This window comes from Pantherophis guttatus, chromosome 2, assembly GCF_059756535.1.
Source record: "Pantherophis guttatus breed Tessera chromosome 2, ASM5975653v1, whole genome shotgun sequence".
NCBI lineage: Eukaryota > Metazoa > Chordata > Lepidosauria > Squamata > Colubridae > Pantherophis > Pantherophis guttatus.
In genome coordinates, this window is record NC_142064.1 from 1,382,293 (window position 1) to 1,404,218 (window position 21,926).

Consider the following 21,926-nt stretch of genomic DNA (forward strand, 5'->3'; position numbering starts at 1 on the left):
TGCCCTCGTCACCTCCCGCCTGGACTATTGCAACGCTCTCTACATGGGGCTCCCCTTGAGGAGCACACGGAGGCTCCAACTGGCGCAGAGTGTGGCTGCGTGGGTGGTTATGGGAGCAACATGGCGCTCCCGTGTGACACCTCTCCTGCGCGAGCTGCACTGGGTCCCGGTGGTCTTCCGAGTGCGCTTCAAGGTTTTGGTTATCACCTTTAGAGCGCTCCATGACTCAGGACCTGGTTATTTACGGGACCGCCTGCTACCACCAATAGCCTCCCACCGGCCGGTACGCTCTCATAGAGAGGGGCTCCTCCGGGTGCCATCAGCCAAGCAGTGTCGACTGGCGGCCCCCAGGGGGAGGGCCTTCTCTGTGGGGGCACCCACTATCTGGTACGAGCTCCCCCCGGAGATACGGAGGATCCCGGATCTGCGCACTTTCCACCGTGCTCTTAAGACCCTCCTATTCCAGCAAGCCGGCCTGGCCTAATTTTCTCCCTTTTTTAAATTTTTTAAACTGAAATTTTAATTTGTTTTAAATTATGGGTTTTTTTTAATTGTCTTGGGCTAAATTATTTAATTTGGTTTTAAATTGTTTCTAACTTTTGTATTTATGTATTTTATTCTGTGCCTGTTCACCGCCCTGAGTCCTTTGGGAGTAGGGCAGTATATAAATCTAATAAAACATAAAACAAACATAAAACATAACATCATGGTCCAATCAATGCATCGCCCCAACTGGAGAGGCCTCCCAGTCACAGCCCTCCAGGCTCAGGGCAAGATGTCCTTGACTCTCAGAGAAAGGAATGTTGTTATGACTATGTCTCTCCCCAGCTCCATACAATCCCCCCTCCCAATTTCCCACAGCAGTAAATGTGGCATGGCAGGCCTGAAGGCCCAATGCAAAAGAGGGCTTCCAGGCCTGACAATAGGGTTTCCTGCCTGAGCAGGGGGCTGGACTAGAAGACCTCCAAGGTCCCTTCCAACTCTGGTGATCTGGTTATTCTGTTACATATATTGTCCCTCCCAGTTGAATTCTGATAAATGTATTGCAACAATAATAGTTTCCCCACCTTGCAAAGCAGGCCTAAAATCTATAAACCTCTATACAGGGAGTCCTCAACTTATGACAGTTTATTTAGTGACCATTCGAAGTTAGAAAGAAGCGCAGAAAAAAGTGATATAGGACCGTTTTTCACACTTACGACCGCTGCAGCCACATGATCAAAATTCAGATACTTGGCAACTGACTCGTATTTATGACGGTCCCAGGGTCCCAGGGTCACGTGATCCCCTTTTGCGACCTTCTGACAAGCAAAGTCAAGGGGAAGTCAGACTCACTTAACAACCGTGTGACTAACTTAATCCCAGCAGTGATTCATTTAACGACGGTGGCAGGAGAGGTCTTAAAATGGGGAAAACTCACTTAACCAATATCTCGCTTAGCCACATAAATTTTGGGCTCAATTATGGCCGTAAGCCGAGGTCTATCTGTACATCTATTTACAACCAATTTAACTTGTCATTTGTCTACTATATATAAGAAAAACAAAACAAAACAGTTAACAGCTAAATGAAGAGCAGAGTGACACATCAAAGCCCACCGTTAACTATCTATTATTGTATTGAAGGTGTAGAAAGTCTGCAATGGCTTCTAATCAGTGATGGGATTCAGCCGGTTCGCCACCACTTCGGGAGAACCGGTTGTTAACTTTTCGAGCAGTTTGGCAAACTGGTTGTTGGAAGAAATTATTAGGGCAGAGAACCGGTTGTTAGATTACTTGAATCCCACCACTGCTTCTCATCTACCACAATTCACCACAATCATTGTCTCCGATTTGTCCAGGACCGATTTTGCTTCTGAACTTGCCAGAGCCCAGCCTGGAGCTGCCTCGGGACCCCAGGAGGTTTACGGGAAGCGCATGAAAGGCGAGATGGAGAAAACCGCCGTGCTCAGTTCCTGCTCTTCACCGCATGAATCCTCGCTTCCCCTGGTGAAGAGGGAGAGCCAAGCACACAGGCGCATCGGAGAAGGGCCCTTCAATGCCTCCCTTTCATGCCGCTCCCTCGGTTGTGCAACCTTCTTGAAATGCGACAAGCATCTCAGCACGAGCGGGCCTGGGGACCTCCTCATCCCACACGCTAGTTCACTCCTTCCTCTCCTGGAATTATTTCAGAAAGAACAACAGAATGACAGGGTTGGAAGGGACCTTGGAGGTCTTCTAGTCCATGGTTGTCCAATCTCTTCTTGAAAACCTCCAGCGATGAAGCACCCACAACTTCTGGTGGCAAGCTGTTCCACTGGTTAATTGTCCTCACTGCTAGGAAGTTTCTCCTTAATTCCAGGTTGCTTCTCTCCTTTTGATGAATTTCCATCTGTTGCTTCTTGTCCTGCCTTCAGGGGCTTTGGAGAATAGGTGGACCCCTCCTCTTTATGGCAGCCCCTCAAATATTGGAAGACTGCTGAAGAAAGAACTCATCCAGGTCCTCTGGAATCTGCATCGATCAACATTGATGCTATTAATCCGTGGGCCGTTCCACTAAGGCTGATGATGTGGCCTGCTAGACAGATGTGCGTTTTCTGGAACAAATCTGGCTTCTCTAATTCCTCCCACTGAACAGGTTGCTTAGGATTCTTGCCACACACAACCTCTTGTGAGAAACATAAATTACGCGATGTTGGATATGATAGAGAGAGAGATTGAATGCCTGAATAAATATCTTTTGGAAGCTAAGAAGCCCCGAGGTGAACTGGCAGCTCCAGAAGGCATTTTAAGGGGGATTAAGAAGATCTACTTTCGATCTTCATGGAAAATCAAGGCTGCGCATACTGGATTTAATTAACCACACATGGGCAGGAGCTACCAGGAGTTATTCGGAGGGAGCCCTGTCATTATTGTGCTGCTGAGCAGGCCTCATCCGTCCACATTCAGCTTTTCGCTGAAAAAACAATGGGCGGATTTTCCTTGGGCTTTTTTTCTTGCCTCTGCAAAGACGGAGGAGGAAACGGAGGAGATAATATTCCTTTGAATGCCTTCCAAGTTTGAAGCATCTGCAAAGCTGGTCTGGAAACTTTCTGGGAACAAACAGCCTCCGAAGACTTATGACACTTCCTCTGTTTCTCAACTGCATCTGGAACTGTTGCAGGACCAGGAAGGCCAGTTCTTCACGGACAGAGACTGCGGCTATGAATATCTGGATGGGGTACAAGTCCTGGCCAGTTCCCTTTGGTCCCTTCTGACAGCTGGAGAGCTTACCTCATCTCAAATAGCCAGGCGAGCACATCTGCCTTTCTAACATCTGCAGACAATACCCTTCCCTGCCTCTCAGAGTGACCCTTCCCAACCCTGGAGGTCAAGGAGCCAGCCGGACTGAAAATGCATCACAATTCAGAATCACAGAGTTGGAAGGGACCTTGGAGGTCTTCTAGTCCAACCCCCTGCTCAAGCAGGAGACCCTAGACTCTGCTGGACAAATGGCTGTCTGGTCTCTTCTTGAAAAGCTCCAGTGATGGAGCACCCACAACTTCTGGAGGCAAGTCGTTTCACTGGTTAATTGTTCTCAGGAAATTTCTCCTTAGTTCCAGGTTGTTTCTCTCCTTCATTAGTTCCCATCCGCTGCTTCTTGTTCTGCTTTCAGGGGCTTTGGAGAATAGGTTGACCCTCTCTTCTTTGGGGCAGCCCTTCAAATACTGGAAGACTGCTCTCAGGTCTCCCCTGGTCCTTAACAGAATCCCAGAGATGGAGGGGACCTCAGAGGTCTTCTAGTCCAACTCCCGGCTCAAGCCGGAACCCCTAGACCATTTCAGACAAATGGTTATCCAAAGCCTCCTTGAAAAGCCCCAGTGTTGGAGCAGCCACAACTTCTGAAGGCAACTTCCATTCTACTGATTAAGTAACAGAGTAAGAGAGCCCCCTGCTCAAACAGGAGACCCTAGACCCATGAAGGTGAACCTATGGCACACGTGCCCAAAGTGGCACATAGAGCCATGTCACTTGGCATGTGCGGCAGTGCCCGTTCCTCTTCCAGGTTTCTGGTGCGCACGTGTGTGTGACGATCAGCTGGCCTTTTCCCATGCGGCAGTGTTGGAAACTGGAAGGGCTGATCTTTTCCTGCCTGAGCATGCACACCGGCCAGCTGATCGTTGTGTGCACATGCGCACCAGAAACCCGGAAGACTAGCTGGCCGGCGTGCATGGGCGTGCCGGAAACCAGAAGTTTCACTGCCCTCTACCATCCCAGACAAATGGCTCTCCAATCTCTTAAAAACCTTCAGTGATGGAGCACCCACAACTTCTGGAAGGAAGCTGCTCCACTGGTGAATTGTTCCAACTGACAAGAAATTTCTCCAGAAAGGAGCTGAGGACTAACCAGGGGCTTTAAAAAACGAAGTCAACTGGGTGTCTTGGCTTATCTAGGAAACGGAGAAGTAAATAGACAGATATAAAAAGAACAAACTGGTCCAAGCAGGTTTGAATTGGGTCAAAGGCGGAAGAACCTTTGCTAGATTGTCTGGCAGATTATTCCACTGACAGTGAAGGTGGGGCAAGCAAAGCGAACCTCTGGCTGGTTTGGCTAAAAATAATAGAGGCTGTGACCACCACATGCAGGGACAGAGACTCCTGTGAATCACTTCTGGGTTTTCTGCCTTCTCTTTTCTGAGCCAAACGTCCATAAGGGCCATGGGACAGTGTGTCTCTCATGGCCCTACCTGGATCTGCCCAGAAAGGATGGGCTTGGCATTTGGTAGCCAGGTCTAGGATGAGGAGGTGGCCCATTGGCCTGGCCTCTGTGTCACTCTCACATTTGGATGGTTTTTCTATATGTGTGCACACGCATACTAAACAGCCAACGTTCTCTAAGTATAGAAAACAGACCTTCTCCGATAGGAAATTCTTTTTTCCCAGACTGGATTTTAGAAGATAGATAGATAGATACAGTAGATAGATAGATAGATAGATAGATAGATAGATAGATAGATAGATAGATAGATAGATAGATAGATAGATAGATACAGTAGATAGATAGATATAGATAGATAGATAGATAGATAGATAGATAGATACAGTAGATAGATAAGATAGATAGATAGATAGATAGATAGATACAGTAGATAGATAGATAGATAGATAGATACAGTAGATAGATGATAGACAGATAGATAGATAGATACAGTAGATAGATAGATAGATACAGTAGATAGATAGATACAGTAGATAGATAGATAGATAGATAGATAGATAGATAGATAGATAGATAGATAGACAGATAGATATGGATGGGTGGGGGGGGAGAGAATGAATAATGGAGTATGTGTAATATATTTATATATGTATATGCATGTGTATATGTATATCATATAATGTGGAAAGTGTCAGCCACCAAAAGGCACAGAGAGATAAACGCCCACATACCATTTGAAAGAGGCAATCAAAGGTTAAAAGAGCAAAGCGTCTCTTTCCCAGCAATCAACACCCAGTTACGCACAGATTAACACCACGCAGTAAACATCTAATCATGGAATTCTCAAGAACATTCCCACTCCCTTCCAGCACTGATGACATTAGCTAGTTGAGTCATGAAAAGTCTGCAAGAAAATAGCCAAGCTCAGGGAGCACCAAGGACCCTAAAGTTGTTGTTGTTGTTGCCGTTGTCATCCTCCTCCTCCAACCCCTGTCCCTTCTAGTTGGGTCATAAAATGTCTGCAAGAAAACCCACCAAGCTCAGACAGCATCAAGGACCCCCAAGTGTCCTTTTGCTTCCTCCCAAATTCACCCAAGCATTTTTTTCACTGGGTTTGCCAGCAGCAAGGACCAGATTCCCATGAGATCTGCTCACTTGCAAAACTGGAGATCAGGAATGGATTGCTTCCTCATGACAGCTCCTGCACAGAGCCAAAAACGAGCGGCAGGGATGCATCTGTTATGCCTAGAAACCTGTTTCATCCACTCGACTTGTCTCATCAAATTCTTTAAAGAAACCAGTTAATACAGAGTAATCCTCATTTCTCAAATTATTCAATAGATCAAAAGGAACAAAATCAATTTTAATCTAAAGAGTTTTCTTCCTAAGTTCAAGGCAGAGGAGAAAAATGACAGCGTTCAATGGATTTACACCTGGTTTTCACCCCTTAATTGATGGCAAGGTTTCCTTTCTCCATTTACATCTGACCTCCCGCCCACGATGTGGAAACGACCAAACTTCTCCACTGATCCTGGCTGATCCTGGTAAATTGGAGGGCAGCAGATCTGCCATGGCTGCAAGGAAGAAGATCAAAATGGTACGGATGAAAGAGAATCTCCATAGCTCAAGGTTGAACTGGGGGGGTCCTTGGTGCTCTTGCAGATGGCTCGTGACCCAAACTAGGTAACATCATCAGTGCTAGAAGAGAGTGTGATTTGTGGAGTAGAGGGGAGGAGGAGGAGGAGGAGGAAGAGGAGAGAACTGTGGGGTCCTTGGTGCTCGCTGAGCTTGGTGGTTTTCTTGCAGATGTTTCAAAACCCAGTTAGTTAACATCATCAGTGCTACGGGTTTGGGGTTTGCTCCGTTTATAGACCTTAGCTTGCCCTGCCAGTGTTGGAGGCAATGCTGGATAATTCCTTGATTGAGATATTGACTGCCTGACTGTTTGTCTCCCTGGGAGAGACCAAGCGTTCGCCAAGGAGACAAACAAGCTAGCAGACAACAATACCCTAATCAAGGAAGCCCCCAACTCCAGAACGTGGCACCATTCCTAGTCCCTGGTCCAGCTCATTAGTGGGTCATCACAGGCTCTGAACACACCTGCCGTCCATCTCTCTCAACTCTGACTGTATGGAGGTGCAAATCAGAGTCTCACCGGCAGACGGAGACCAGCCATTCTCCCCCCTCGGCCACTTCATAAAAATGTTAAACAGTATCAAGAAGAAAATCCATGCAGAATATTGAATTTTCTCTGCACCGTATTACAGCTCACAAAACTTGCTTCCGAGTTAGATATTTTATGGATTCTCAGAACAATTAGAACAATTGGTTCTTGCCTGTTGTTCAGTTAGTTTTAGTTCTCCTGTTACTCCGTTCATTTTAATTTTGTCTCTCCTGGTTTTCAATTGTTTTGTTTTACCTTTAACCTAGCTATTTCCTCTTGCAGCTACTTTCTCTTACAGCTAATTCCTCTTACAGTTTTAAATTCTGAAGAGCTTTCATTTACTCCTATCGTCAGCCAGCAAAATTTAAGAAGCCTGGACTTCAACTCCCAGAATTCCCTAGCCAGCAAGCTTTAAGATGTGTGGATTTCATGCCGGCTGGGGAATTTTGGGAATTGAAGTGCACCCATCTCCAAGTTGCCAAGGTTGAGAAACACTGGCCCAGATATGCTGCACAAAATAATCAAAGGTGAAAAGAGGAATGACAAGACAAATGCATGCGAGGGTAAAGCCATCCCTCCCTCCCAAGGAACTCCAGGTAGCCCAGAGGCATTTGAGATCACGGCATCCGTGCCAAATTCTCCTTACCAGAAGCCTGGCCCTCCAGCAAAGCGCCTTCTCACAACCAGGCAGCCCAGCTTGCTTGCTCTCCCTGCTTGCTTTCTATGGCAGCTGCAAAGCTACGCAACCCGATCAGAAAAGAGCCCTTGGCAATCTGCACAAGCTGCCTGGTGGGGCTGCACTTGACGAGGAGGAGAGCGGGGGGGGGAGGGGGGGCTGAGCGGCTGGTTAGGGCAGTGACCCCTGCGGTCACGGCTGGGAAGTTCTGCGAAGAATTTGGCGGCTGCTCCTCAAACACAAACACCGCAGGAGCAAACAACAGCTTGTTTTGCAATCTGCTAATTGGAGCTTTGTTTGTAAAAAGGAAGGGTTTCCAAAAAAGAAAGAAAGAAAGAAGGAAGGAAAGTAAGTAAGTTTGGGAACCCTAAAAGGTCTGGTTTTTGAAAAAGCCTTATCAAGGTCAGGATCTTGGGAGGCCATGTGTGTGAAGACTTTCTTTCTTTCTTTTTCTTTCTTTCTTTCTTTCTTTCTTTCTTTCTTTCTTTCTTTCTTTCTTTCTTTCTTTCTTTCTTTCCTTCCTTCCTTCCTTGTCTTTCTTTCTTTCCCTTTCTTTCTTCCTTTCTTCTTTTCCTCCCTCCCTCTTCCTTCCTTCTCCCTCCCCCCTTCCATCTTCTTTCCATCTCCTTCCTTCCCATTCCCTCCCCTTCCTCCTTTCCTTTCCTTTCATCTTCCACCCTCTCTTTCTTCCCTTTTCTTTGACTCTTTCCAGCTTCCTCCCTCCCTCCCTCCCTCCTCCCTCCCTCTTTTCCTTCCTTCCACTTGCTTTTCTGCAGAGCTCCTTCTTCCTGAGCTTCATCTCTTGGCTAACCTGTCCAGGGTCCCAAACCCTTCGCTCTTCGCTGCAGCCTCTCTCCAATTAGAGATGGAAGGTGAGAACTTTTAATGAGAATTTGGGGACTCCTCGGGGGGTAGCTGACAACTTATGATTTGGTTTTTTCCTATAATTTTAATGAAAGTTTTCATTTTTTAAAAAAAAGGAAGATTAAAAACAAATACAAAGTTATGAATTTTAGAGGGGAAAAATGGAGCTTTGGAGTCCCAGAAACAAAGAAAGAAAGAAAAAGAAAAAGTCAGAAAAACTTTGGGCAAACCTCCTACTGGGCCAATGCAGGCCTCTTTCTCCTGCTTTCTCCTGTGTTGCCCAATCTGGAGACCTACAATTTCTCTGGAAATTGCTTCATGTACTTTTTTTGGAAAAAAATCTTGGCATTCCTCGTCTGTCTGGTTCCCGGATTAGGGGTGGGGGCGTGGGGGGCAAACAGGAGAAGGAAAACCAGAAGAGTTCCTGCTAGCCACCATCTCCCCGGGCAAGTGAGTGAGTCAACCAAACCCCAGACAGTCCTTGGGTAGCTCTTCCTAGCAGACAGATGCTGGTTTGCAGAAGGTCAGCTGCCATCCTGGCTGTGCCTTCGGATGCTCACCTTCTTTTGAGGAGCACGCAGGTAATCCTCCTCAACTTGCAACTCTTCACTTAGTGACTCTTCAATGCTACAACAGCACTGAAAAAAGAGACTTATGATCGTTTTTCACACTTATGACCGTTGCAACATCCCCAGGATCATGTGATTTACATTTGGATGCTCGGCAACTGGTTCATATTTATGACGGATACAGAGTTCTAGGATCATGTGATCCCATTTTCTGACCTTCTGACAGCAAAGACATTGGGGAAGCCAGATTCACTTAACAACTCTGTTCCTAATTTAACAACCACAGTGACTCACTTAAGAACTGTGGCAGGTAAGGTCATAAAATGAGGCAAAATTTAATGGTCTCGCTTTGCAAGACAAATTTTGGGCTCAACTGTGGTCATAAGTCGAGGATTTCATGCAATCAAAACACGGTGCTTGGCGGAGCTCCCTAACAGACACCCAACAATTCCCTTTTTATGGTAAAAATAATCTCTCTGATTCTTCCTCCATCCTTTCCCAGGAAGAGGGAAAATGAGCAGCTCCCTCCCCTTCCCATTTCACACTAAGGAATTGTGTTTGCACAACCTGTTGCGTCGGGTGGCTTAAAAGGGGATGGAATTGCACATAATGGGCAAAGCTTGATCCATTGTCTCTCATGTTCATTCTCTCAGATTGAGTTGGCTAAATCTGGAGGATTCTGGGAGTTGAAGTCCACAAATCTTTAAAAGTTCCATGGTTGGACACCCCTGGTGTGGGATTTCCTGTTTGGGCAGGCGGTTGGACTAGAAGACCTCCAAGGTCCCTCCCAACTCTCTTATTCTGTTAGCCATTGAAGTCAAAAGACTCTGGAAAGAGTGCAGACAAGAGCAACCAACATGAATAGGGGACTGGAGGTTAAAATGTATGAAGAACAGTTGTAGAAATTGGAAATCTCTAATTTAATGAAAAGAAGAATTAGGGGTGATATGATAGCAGTGTTCCAATATCTGAGGGGCTGCCACAGAGAGGAGGGGGGTCAAGCTATTCTCCAAAGCACCCGAAGGCCAGACAAGGAACAATGGATGGAAACTGGACAAGGAGAGATTCAACCTGGAAATAAGGAGAAATTTCCTGACAGTGAGAACAATCAACCCATGGAACAGAAGTTGCCTTCGGAAGTTGTGGGAGCTTCATCCCTGGAGGCTTTCAAGAAGAGACTGGACTGCCATCTGTCAGAAATGGTGTAGGGTCTCCTGCTTGGGCATGGGGGTTGGACTAGATGACCTCCAAGCTCCCTTCCAACTCTGTTAATCTGTATCTGTAAAGATTTGTGGAACAGCACATCTGGCTCTACAAAGAACCCACTTTTGGTCTTGTAGCCAATGATTGTTTGCTCTTTTCTAAGTTCACTCTCAGGTAGAAACTTCTGAGCGGCCAACATTCTTCCATCTCCTGCTTTCTTCTCCCAGGCATGAAAGGAAACAGCTTCACAGTTGTCCTTGATTTATTTTACAGAGTTACTTTGCGCATAGCTCTCCTCTTTAATAAAGGCGCCATTTCAAATTTAATTATGGCTTGTTTTGCATTGTGAAACTTTTGGCAGGTTCCTTTTATTGAAACGGGAGAGCTACACCTCCAGGAGGCAAAAGAGAGACGGGGGGGGGGGGGAGAGGGAGGGAGAGAGGGAAGAAAAAAGAAACAATTTCCTTCGTATTTCTTAAGAACTGGATGAGAAAGACATCACACGGTACACTGCAAATTTGGGATGTGGCAAAAATCCCAACAGGCATTTCCTAAGTTGCAAAGTTGGACGGTGGCTCGTAGCTGGGTTTACAAACAAGCCTGGCTGATTATTGGTTTTGAATGTCAGGTCAAACAACTCTCCTTGAGGCCAACTCTCACAATTTTAACCGCACGGTTGTGCTTCTTGGACTGTTGCAGAAGATTTCGGCACCATCTGTGGCCGGCAGAATTGGTGCCCAAATTGTTCCTGCCTGGCATCAAATGGCCACAGGAACAACATTTTCCCTTTAATCTAACCCACAGGCCTGCAAGAGAAAGGCTTTATTTTTTTCTCTTAAAACTTTTCTTTCAAATACTGAGGGCCACACAGGATGGACTTTGTAATACTTGAAACATTTCCCAAAGGTGCTTTTTCAGGAGGCAGCTGGACTTTCTTGGTTTTTCTTTTGAAGACGTTTCGCTTCTCATCCCAGAAGCTTCTTCAGCTCTGACTGGATGGTGGGGAAGGGAAGGATTTATACTCCTTGCAGACAGCTGGTCATTTGCATCCTTTTTAGAGAGTTGTTGAGGCTACCTGGAGGTTTATCTGTGTCCCTGGGGAACCCTCACCCTTTGAATGGTGTGGGAGTATGAACGGATTTCCAGACAAATTCCAGACTACAGGAGACATTTGTGCTTCAGTTTGAGATGCACAGACCCTTCCCCAACAGCCTGAGCTTGTCTTCAACAGAGAAGGGACCCAGGGCAGAAAGCATCCTGCAGCCAAGAAGGCTCCACACCCATCAGCACCACTCAGGTGACCCTGAGGACACAGATAAAACCTCCAAGTGGCCTCAAGGACTCCCTCCTCTCCCAATGAATATCTGCCTCTGGCACCACATCTTCTCCAGCCTCCTCATTGTCTGACTCGAGTGTCAGCTGCACAGGCTGCACCACACCAGCCTCCTCGCTGTCAGAATCAGCTACAATCCACAGAGGCCGCTGACGGGCCACAACAAGTAGTAGGTTATGGTCTACTTTATCAAATGTTTTACTGAAGTCCAAGTAAATTATATCGACAGCCTTCCTCTGGTCCACTGATTTTGTCACTTTGTCAAAGAATGCAATAAGATTAGTCTGGCATGATCTGTTTTTGACAAACCCATGTTGGCATTGGGTTATTACTTGGTTTGCTTCTAGGTGTGTGATGATTCGTTGCTTGATTATCTTTTCCAGAATCTTCCCCGGTATTGAGGTCAGGCTGATAGTTTCCTGGATCTGTTTTTTTTCTCTTTTTTGAAGATGGGAACTACATCAGCTCTTTTCCAGTCCTCTGGCAGTTCCCTGGTGCTCCAGGGTCTTTGGAAGATATAGTTGAGTGGTTCTGAGATCTCGTCTGCCAGGTCCTTCAGAACCTTGGGGTATAATCCATCCGGTCCTGGTGATTTGAACTCGTCTAGGGTAGACAGGTGTTCACTTCCCATTTTCTTCTCTATTTTAACTTCTGTTCCTAATCTGTTTTTTGTGGTGCTGTCTTTGATAGATTGGACTGTTTTTTCCCTTTGTGTAAAGACAGATGTAAAAAAACGAGTTAAGTAGTTCTGTTTTTTCCCTGTTGCTTGTCACCTTCTCCCAGCAATGGGCCAATTGTTTCCTTAACTTTTTTCTTGTTTTTAACATGTTGGAAGAAGCTTTTTTTCCCCTTATTTTTTACTTTAGTCGCAAGCCTTTGTTCATTGTGAGCCTTAGCTTTCCTCACTTCATCTTTACAGGCTTGGACTATTTGCTGATATTCTGCCTTAGTTATTTGCCCCTCTTTCCATTTTTTCTACTTGTCCTTTTTGTCTTTCAATTTGTCAGAGAGTTCTTTATGCAGCCATGCTGCTTTAGATTTGCCTTTTTCAAATGTATTGCTGATGATTTCCTAGAACCCGCAAGAAAAGCCTCTTTCAGAAAACCTGCACTGGCAGGACAGCATTCAACATATTTTAGATAAAAGTTTAGTTTTCAGCTCTTCTCAAGCCTCCAGAAAAAAAGCAATTATTCAAGCCCAACCTTGGGAAGCCCTGAGAATGTATCTTTACCCACTCTGAAGTTTTTCTTTTGCAAATGTGTCTTTTATTTATATTCAGAATACGATGCTCTGCTGACACGTTATTGGAGGCTTTGTTTCTTGTGATGCAACTGGACAGTTTTACTATTTCTAAACCCACTTTTGCTTTGAAGTTCTTTGTTGTGCAAACTATAAAAGCAAATGTAATCCATTTCTTCAGGTTCCCCCTTTTCCATAAGGAGACCCCCAACTTTATCAAAGTACTCTAATAAATTGCTTTTAAATGCTTTTTCCGACTCGGTGGCTTATTGGAAAAAGTAAGCTGAGGCAGAACCAGATTTGGCCATCAATACAAATCCAGCAGCCACCGAAATTCAGTCACTTGGCAACTGGCACATGTTTATGACAGTTGCCGTATCCCAGAGTCACATGATCTCTATTTGCAACCTTCTGGCAAGCAAAGTCAATGGAGGAAGTGGATTCACTTAACAACCATGTGATTCGCTTAACAACCAAGAGATTCGCTTAACCATGGCAAAAAAATTGGAAAATCAGGTGCCACTCACTTCACAAGCTCCTTGCTTAGCAATGGAAATTCTAGTGTCAATTGTGGTCATAAGTTGAGCACTACCTGTAATCTTGATTAATGTTAACCTTGTGGCTTGATGTGGGTTGCAGACCCAGTTTGTTGCTGACTAAGGGGCTGCCCCAGGGTCAACCTATTCTCCAAAGCCCCTGAAGGCAGGACAAGGAGCAACAGACGGAAACTAATCAAGGAGAGAAGCAACCTGGAACTAAGGCGAAACTTCCTGACAGTGAGAACAATTAACCTGTGGAACTGCTTGCCACCAGAAGTTGTGGATGCTCCATCACTGGAGGTTTTCAAGAAGACATTGGACAGCCATTTGTCTGAAATGGTATAGAATCTCCTGCTTGAGCAAGGGGTTGGGCTAGAAGACCTCCAAGGTCCCATCCAACTCTGCTATTAGTGATTTGGTGTCTAGTGCAAATGCATTCCTTGCTTCTCGGTGTTTTCACTTCTCCCGCCCCAGAGAAGGTGGAAGTGAAGATGTTTCGTTCATTCCTTAATTAATCATTAGGTAAATTTATATTGCTGCCCAACTCACACAAAGGGCCTCGGGCAGCATACAACATTACAAGTCCACTGTTAAAAATTCACAATCTAACACACACACACACACACCACTCACTCTCCAACCCCTGGCAGGGACAACACAGAATCAGAGGAGCCTTCTGATCGATTTCCCTGCGTGGCCGGAACCCCAGATTGGATTAGATCACCTCTGTGGTTTATCTGCAACTCTCCCATTTCCCATCCTTCCCCCCCTCCCATTCCCACCCCCATTGATTGGTCCTCCTGTCAACAGATTCACCCCCTCCTTAAAATTATCTTCCCCCAGTTTGCAAAGCTGTCTGGATGGGCCAAGACCTGGCAGGATTTATTCCAGGGAATAAGTGGGGGCTGGTTAGGGTGGAGTTGACAGAATGAGAGAGAAGAAGCAGATCAGCCCCTGGGGTTCAACAGGCGTCTGGAGGTCAGGCAATTCCTTGTAAGGAGCCAACTAGATTGTGGGGGCAACAGAGATCCAAGGGGCTGCCCCAAAGAAGAGGGGCTCAACCTCTTCTCCAAAGCAGCTGAAGGCAGGACAAGGAATAATGGATGGAGACTCATCAAGGAGAAAAGCAACCTGGAACTAAGGAACTCTTCCTGACGCAAGAACAAGGGAGGCTTCCCTCCAGAGGTTGTGGCTGCTCCATCACTGGAGGCTTTTAAGAAGAGTCTGGATGACCATTTGTCTGAAATGGTAGAGGGTCTCCTGCCTGATCAGGGGGTTGGACTAGAAGACCTCTTAGGTCCCTCCCAACTCTCTTATACTGTTAATTAATCAGTGTCACTTGCCTCCAAAAGTTGTGGCTGCTTCATCACTGGAGGTCTTCAAGAAGAGGCTGGGCAGCCATTTGTCCAGAACCGTACAGGGTCTCCTGCTCGAGCAGGGGGTTGGACTAGAGGACCTCTAAGGTCCCTCCCGACTCTGTCATTCTGTTATTCTGACTGTTCTGCAACGGGGCTCACACATCTACTTCACATGATGACTGGACCCTCGTAAGACTGGTTCAGAAATTAAACCTGGTTTTAGGCAGATAAACCATGGTGTTGTATGCGGCTGTCCATATCTGGTCGGTCCCAATGTCGGCATGTTTCAGACCGCTGCCATTTCAAAGCCGGAAACCCACAGAATGGACCTATCTGAGGAGGAGACCCTTCCAAGGCCAAGACGTGTCTTTGCCGCAGCCTGAAGGGATAACTGTACACAACCGTACCGCGTGTTTTCTGTGGCCTTTGTTTGATGTTTGCAGCAAGCGCTCCTGGAGCCTCGGACGCTGGGCTACCGGGGTCTGCACATATGTTGCCAGTTACTTATTTCCTCCCATTTTGATAAAAACCCTCTGTCTGAATATTTGATCTGGCTGCTTTCCTTTTTCAAAAGCGAGTTTGCCGCGTTCAGGCCGCAAAGGGGAAAAGAGGCTGAACCGTGTGACCTGCTTGCCTGCAAATTTTGAGCAGCCGCTGACATGAATTTAAAAAGAATAGTTATGAGGGGCCGTTCCTGGAAATTGCTAGGCAGGCGAAGGAGAAATTGCTAACTCGCTTTCTCTCCAAGCAAGAGGCTTGCCACGAAACCATAAGTGGAGAACAACGGAGAAGAGGAAAAAAATAAATGATCCGGAGCCGTACAGAAGTAAAAATTAGTGATTATAGGAAAAGGAAACCTCAGGAAAATGCAAGCAGACTTGTAATGAGCTGCAGCTATTTTTCAGGATGGCGGTAAAATGGGAGCTGAGATTCTGTGGGGCGAAGGGTTGCAGGGCTGCCTTAGGCACGCCAAAACGGCTCCGGAGGGGGCGGTTAAGACACAGAAATATCGTTGATGCCTAGAAATAATTTCCATCCTGCCACATTTGGCACTTTTAACGGGTGTGTTTCGAATTATAAGGATTAAGTCGATCTATCAAACTTCCTGAATATTTATTTACTGGAGCGTGTGACTTTAATGAGTCGTTTCTGGAGTTCATTGGGTGCGCTCCAGTTGATGGAGGCCGCCCCTTCATGTTAACAATGGAAGTAATTTTGGGGAATTCACACAAAGACCCGCAAGGGCTGGGAATGAGGTTCCTGAAAGTCTGAGCAATTGGCCATCTTTCCAGCTTTGGAGCGACGGGGAAAAACACCCAACTCTTGTGAAAAACGGTGTGCTCTACATGGGGCTGCCCTTGAAGACTATTCAGCAGTTACAGCTGGCACAGACTGCAGATGTGTGGACAGATTTTGGGGTCCCTAGGGGTGTCCAGGCCATAAGTACCTTTTGGGGGGGGGGTAGTTGAGAACTACCTGTAGTGTTTTGCCCACTTTCGTGTCATAGATGAGCATCATGGTTAGTTGGTGGTGGTTTGTTCTTCAGGCTTGCTGTTTAGCTCCAGGCTAGGGAACACCTCAGTAGGACTTTCTTTACCTGAGGATGCCACCTGGCCTGGTGATGAAACATTCAGAAGGTAAACAGCAAGTTCGGAGAACAAACCATCACCAACATCTACCAGCCAAGTTACAAATATTGTCTATCATGTCTAAATTATGGTTTAGTACGGGTGTCAGCAACCTGTGGCTCTGGAGCCGCATGCGGCTCTTTCGTCCCACTGCTGTGGCTCCCTATTGGCTGAACCCACCACTGGCTGGCCCCACCCCACCCCTCCCCTTCCAGTCACTCCTCGCCTGGCCTGAGAGAGAGGAGAGAGAGGAAGAGAGAGAGACATCCACCCACCCAGATACCTGTTTCCCACAGAAAACACTGGGAGCCACAAAACCTAAGTAGGCGTGGCTGGGGTGTCATGTGACTGGGTGGGAGTGAGTGACGTCGAGTTGGCCACACCCACCCAGGTTTTGTGGCTCCCGGTGTTTTCTCTTCTGTGGGAAATGGGTCCAAATGGCTCTTTGAGTGTTTAAGGTTGCAGACCTTAAGGTTTAGTACATGCAGGGCTGCCCCTCCTTCTGGACAGGGAAGCTGATCAGAGGTGAGCCTGGCTGGGGAAAAAATGTTATTTCATACAAGTGGTTCCTGAGCATCCCTGCTTTCTTGTTCCCTCCCCAGTCCATTTTCTTTCTCTATGGGGTGGCTTTAAAACCCATGTTAACTGATCTCAAAAGCACGTGAAGGGTTCGTACCACTTTATAATGCCCTGGTAAGGCCACACTTGGAATACCGCATCCAGTTTTGGTCACCACAATTAAAAAAAGATATTGAGACTCTGGAAAGAGTGCAGAGAGGAGCAACAAAGATGAATTTATTTATTTATTTATTTATTAGTTAGATTTATATGCCGCCCTTCTCCGGAGACTCAGGGCGGCTTACAATGCATTAAGCAATAGGGGAAGTGGTGAAATTCAAATTTTTTTTACTATTGGTTCTGTGGGCGTGGCTTGGTGGGCGTGGTGTGGCTTGGTGGGCATGGCAGGGGAAGGATACTGCAAAATCCCCATTCCCTCCCCACTCCTGGGGGAAAGATATTGTAAAATCTGCATTCCCACCCCGCTCTGGGCCCAGCCAGAGATGGTATTTTCTGGTTCTCCAAACTACTCAAAATTTCCACTACCGGTTCGCCAGAACCTGTCAGAACCTGCTGGATTTCACCCCTGAATAGAGGACTGGAGGCTAAAACATACGAAGAACGATTGCAGGAATTGGAAATCTCTAATTTAATGAAAAGAAGAATTGAGGTGACATGTTAGCAGTCTTCCAGTATTTAAGGGGCTGCCACAAAGAGGAGGGAGTCAACCTCTTCTCCAAAGCTCCAGAAGGCAGGACAAGAAGCAATGGATGGAAATTCATCAAGGAGAGAGGCAACCTAGGAATTTCCAGACAGTGAGAAAAATTAACCAGTGAAACAGCTTGTCAGCTGTCCTGGGGTCACGTGATCCCCTTTTGTGACCTCCCCAGCTGACCTCTGACAACCAAAGTCGATGGGGGAGAGGCCAGATTCGCTTAATGACCACATGACTCAATTAACGACTGCAGGGACTGCCTTAACAACTGTGGCAAAACAGGTTGTAAAATTGGGCTCGAGTTGCTGAACAAACTGCCTCGCTTAACAACAGAAATATTGAGCTCAATTGTGGTCATAAGTCGAGGACTACCTGTAGTTGCAAATCTTTGATAATACAGGTAGTCCTTGAGTTACAACCGTAATGGAGCCTACCCATCACGGTCGTAAGTCATGATGGTTACAAAACCATACCCATATTGGACCATTAGTTCCCTTAATGACTGCAGCGTTTAACAACGCCCACAAAGACTTTTTTTTAATGGTGGCCATTAAGCAAACACTGCGGTCATTAAGCAAACTCATGGTTCGCTATGGGCACAGTTTGGCTGAAAACCAGAAAAAAATGCCAGTTTTTAGCAATTCCATGAGGTCATTTGATTGTCAGACGCCCTGCAATAAATGCAGACCACTTTGGAGTGCCCAAAGTTTGGCCCCGTGTCCATGGGAGCCCCCACCATCGTAATTTTGAATCTGAGTCATAAGTCTGAGCCCCCAGGTAGGTCTGTCGTAATTTCAAATTGTTGCTAAGCAACCAGTCATAAGTTGAGTACTATCCATATATTGAGAGTTGATGGGTCTGGAAAACAAAAGAACAACATTCAAAAGACGAATTCCTTCTTTAGGGCTAAATTTCTGACAATGTTTTGGGGAAAAAGGAACCCCAGTTTTTTTTTGTTTGTTTTTTTTTGTAAATACGTAGAATAGAATAGAATAAGATGGAAGGGACCTTGGAGGTCTTCTAGTCCAGCCCCCAAGCAGGAGATCCTATACCAATTCAGATAAGTGACTGTCCAGTCTCTTCCTAAAAGCCTCCAGTGATGGAGCAACCACAACTTCTGAAGGCAACTTTTGTTCCACCAGTTAATTGTCCTCACTGTTGGGAAGTTTCTCCTTAGTTCCAGGTTGCTTCTCTCCTTGATTAGTTTCCAGCCATTGCTTCTTGTCCTGCCCTCAGGTGCTTTGGAGAATAAGTTGACCCCCTCTTCTTTGGGGCAGCCCCTCAAATAGTTTTTATCCCAGAGCTATAATGGCACTCAAAATGAACTAAAGGGCCACCATCGGTTAGCTGTTGGACAGCATGACTTGGTCTGTTGTGTGGATGTTTGGGTGGTTTAGGGGCGGGGAGTTGTGGTGGGTGGGGGGGGTGTTTGGGGATTGTTATGTGTATTGGATCTGGTCCTTGGGTGTTAAGTGAATTTCGTTGTATGGGTATACTGTGTATACACGTACAATGACAATAACGTTATTATTATTATTAAATACTGGAATACTGCTATCCTGTCACCGCTAGTCCTTTTTTTCTTTAGGCTAGCCAGACCCAAATCCTGCAGCCGTTAAGCAAACCCCCAGGCTTCAATTGTTCTCCTGGTGTGCAAAACTTTCAGAATAAATTCTACCTTCTTGTCAATAAACGTGCCATGAACGCTACCCACCAATAATTCTTTAGCAGGAATATATGTATATATATATAAACGATCTCAAACGCCCATTCATAACCAATATTGATCGCTTCGGTGCGAATCTAGTCACTTGCATAAATTACATGCCAAAATCAATACCATTTTGCATTTTTTTCCTACCAAAGTCTATTATGAAAAGATCCCTCTGAAATTATAAATACTTGAATCTGGACAGCCCCACCAATTGATAAATACAACAAGAGATTTGTCCTCTTGTTTGTTAAGTCTACTACAAGACAATAGGTCCTTTAAATCAAGTTAATAATTACCTTCACCCTGCCTGGATTAATCTGTATTCCGCTCATAACCAGGTTAATATTTCTACTTCTCTTGGAAAATTGCCTTAAAACATTTGGCCACTGCACAGAATAACCTTGGACTCGGTCCTAACTGACTGGTTTAAACAGATTTAAAATGCTGACCGGGCTATTTGAGTGAGGAATACTCCAAGGATGCTTTAAAGTAAAACATTTCAGAAAAAGAAACTTCTCGAAACGTGAGGATTAGTTTTAAAAAAAAGGAAGCTGAAAGGGAAAAGCCAGAGAATCAAATTTCTCCAGATTGCTTGGCGATATATTCAAAAGGAAATAAATGGAGCTTCTGACTGAGATGAATTGTTTGGGTCAAGAAATAGCCAAAGCAAAGAAATATTCTATCCTTCCTATCTAAGAGATCAACAGTGGGGCAAACAAATAATCATTAAAAAAAGAGAATAAAGAAAAGATGGCTTTCTCCAACATCTGAAAAACTTGATCCAACAAAAGAAAAGAGTTTGGGGTTTGCAAGACAGAAGAAGGGATGCAAAAATGTTTTTTTCAAGTGCATCGTTTAAAGCAGAGGTCTTCAAACTTGAACATAGCTGGCTGGAGAATTCTGGGAGTTGAAGTCCACAAGTCTTAAAGCTGCCAAGTTTGAAGACCTCTGCTTTAAATCAATGTTTCCTAAACTTGGGAATGTTAAGAGGTGTGGACTTCAACTCCCAGAATTCCCCAGGCAGCATGGCTGGCTGGGGAATTCTGGGAGTCGAAATCTATACCTCTTAAATTTCTCAAGTTTAGGAAACGTTGATTTAAATGAACCAGAACTGTGGACTGAGATGGAAGCCAGGAGAAAAGTCACAAGTGTGATTTCTGCTCTGAGACAAAAAAGTATTTTTTAAGAAATCTGATGGGAAAACCTCCAGCTGTTATACAGAACAACGATGATCTAAGGCCACTTCTATTTTTTTTTTTTTTTTAAAAAAAGAGCTATAAAGCATAACAATAAAATCAGACGAATTCAAGCAAAGCAAAAATGAAAACTGGTTCCAGCCTTGGGGATGGAGATGGGTTTTGCCAGTTTGGTAAATCTGGGCAGGGGCCAAATTTAGGGGTCTGCAGGGGCCCTGCATGACTGGGGGCCACAGGGAGCTTCTCACTAAGGGGCATCCAGAAAGAGCCCCTCCTGCCAAGAACTGAACAGGTCCATAGTGGGAGAGGCAGCTTGGAAGTGGAATGGGAGAATTTACCAGGGTCACCACCAACTCGCTGTGGGACAACTCACCACTGAATAACTCACCACGAGATAACTATAACATCATTATTAATCATTAATAATATTATTGATAATATTACGAGGGTCTAGAATACAGTGATCTCATCTTAAGTTGACCCGGGGGACAAATTCCACAGCAAATTGGTGGCAGTGAGTTGGCGTTGGTGAGTTAACCAGGATAAGTTGTCCTAGACCAGCTTGGAAGACGGTTAGACCTTACGCTCTTTTGGCCTTCAAAGGCCTTCACTTGCTCACTGAATGGTCCTCAGAAAAGCAGCCCTCTGGAGATCTGTCAGCTGCCAGGATCCCATCCTTCATACCCCAAAGCTTTCCCCCCCCAATTTGATTTCCAGATATTATTTAAAGTCATTTAAAGCACGTTGCAATTAGTCAAGATAAGTTGCAGACTAATCCACACTGGGCTGTTGGCACCATTATCTTAGGAGATGGTCTTACATTTCTTTTTGTTTCTACTCTTTTTTCTTCAGGGTGAAGAACAAGGCTTTGGACTTTGCTTTGGAGGCCTCTGGACCAGATGGCTTTGGGCTGGATCCAACCACTCTCCCCTTCTGTTGCAGAATAACGGCGTTGGAAGGAACCTTGGAGGTCTTCTAGTCCCACCCTGTGCTCAGGCAGGAAACCCTCTACCATTTCAGACAGTGAACCCCCAGTGATAGGAAGGAAGGAAGGAAGGAAGGAAGGAAGGAAGGAAGGAAGGAAGGAAGGAAGGAAGGAAGGAAGGAAAACAAGTATAGCAGAATAACTGAATACCAGAGTTGGAAGTGACTCTTCTAATCCCACCCCCTGCTCAAGCAGGAGACCCCATGCCTTTTCAGATAAATGGTTGTCCAGTCTCTTTTTAAAAACCTCCAGTGATGGCGCTCCCACAACTTCTGGAGGCAAGTTGGTCCACTGGTTAATTGTCCTTACTGTCAGAAAATTTCTCCTTAATTCCAGATTGCTTCTCTCCTTGATTAAGTTTCCATCTGTTACTTCTCGTCCTGCCTTCAGGAGCTTTGCAAAATAAATTGACCCCCTCATATTTGTGGTAGCCCCTCAAATATTGGAAGGCAGCTATCATGTCATCCATAGTCCTTCTCTTTGATAGACTAGACATACTCCATTCTTGC

General features: G+C 45.5%; 1 protein-coding gene across 4 annotated transcripts in view; it reads right to left on the reverse strand.

The window, feature by feature from the left end:
* CNTFR (ciliary neurotrophic factor receptor) overlaps positions 1-21,926 on the reverse strand; it is a 320,495-nt gene that overhangs the window by 175,071 nt on the left and 123,498 nt on the right. The window contains exon 1 of one of the 4 annotated variants that reach the window (XM_087885460.1): positions 7,487-7,617. The exons of the other annotated variants lie outside the window; for them this stretch is intronic. The gene's annotated coding sequence lies outside the window, so the exon portion shown is untranslated. Of the gene's footprint in view, positions 1-7,486; positions 7,618-21,926 lie in introns of those variants that run through there. 4 annotated transcript variants of the gene reach the window in all.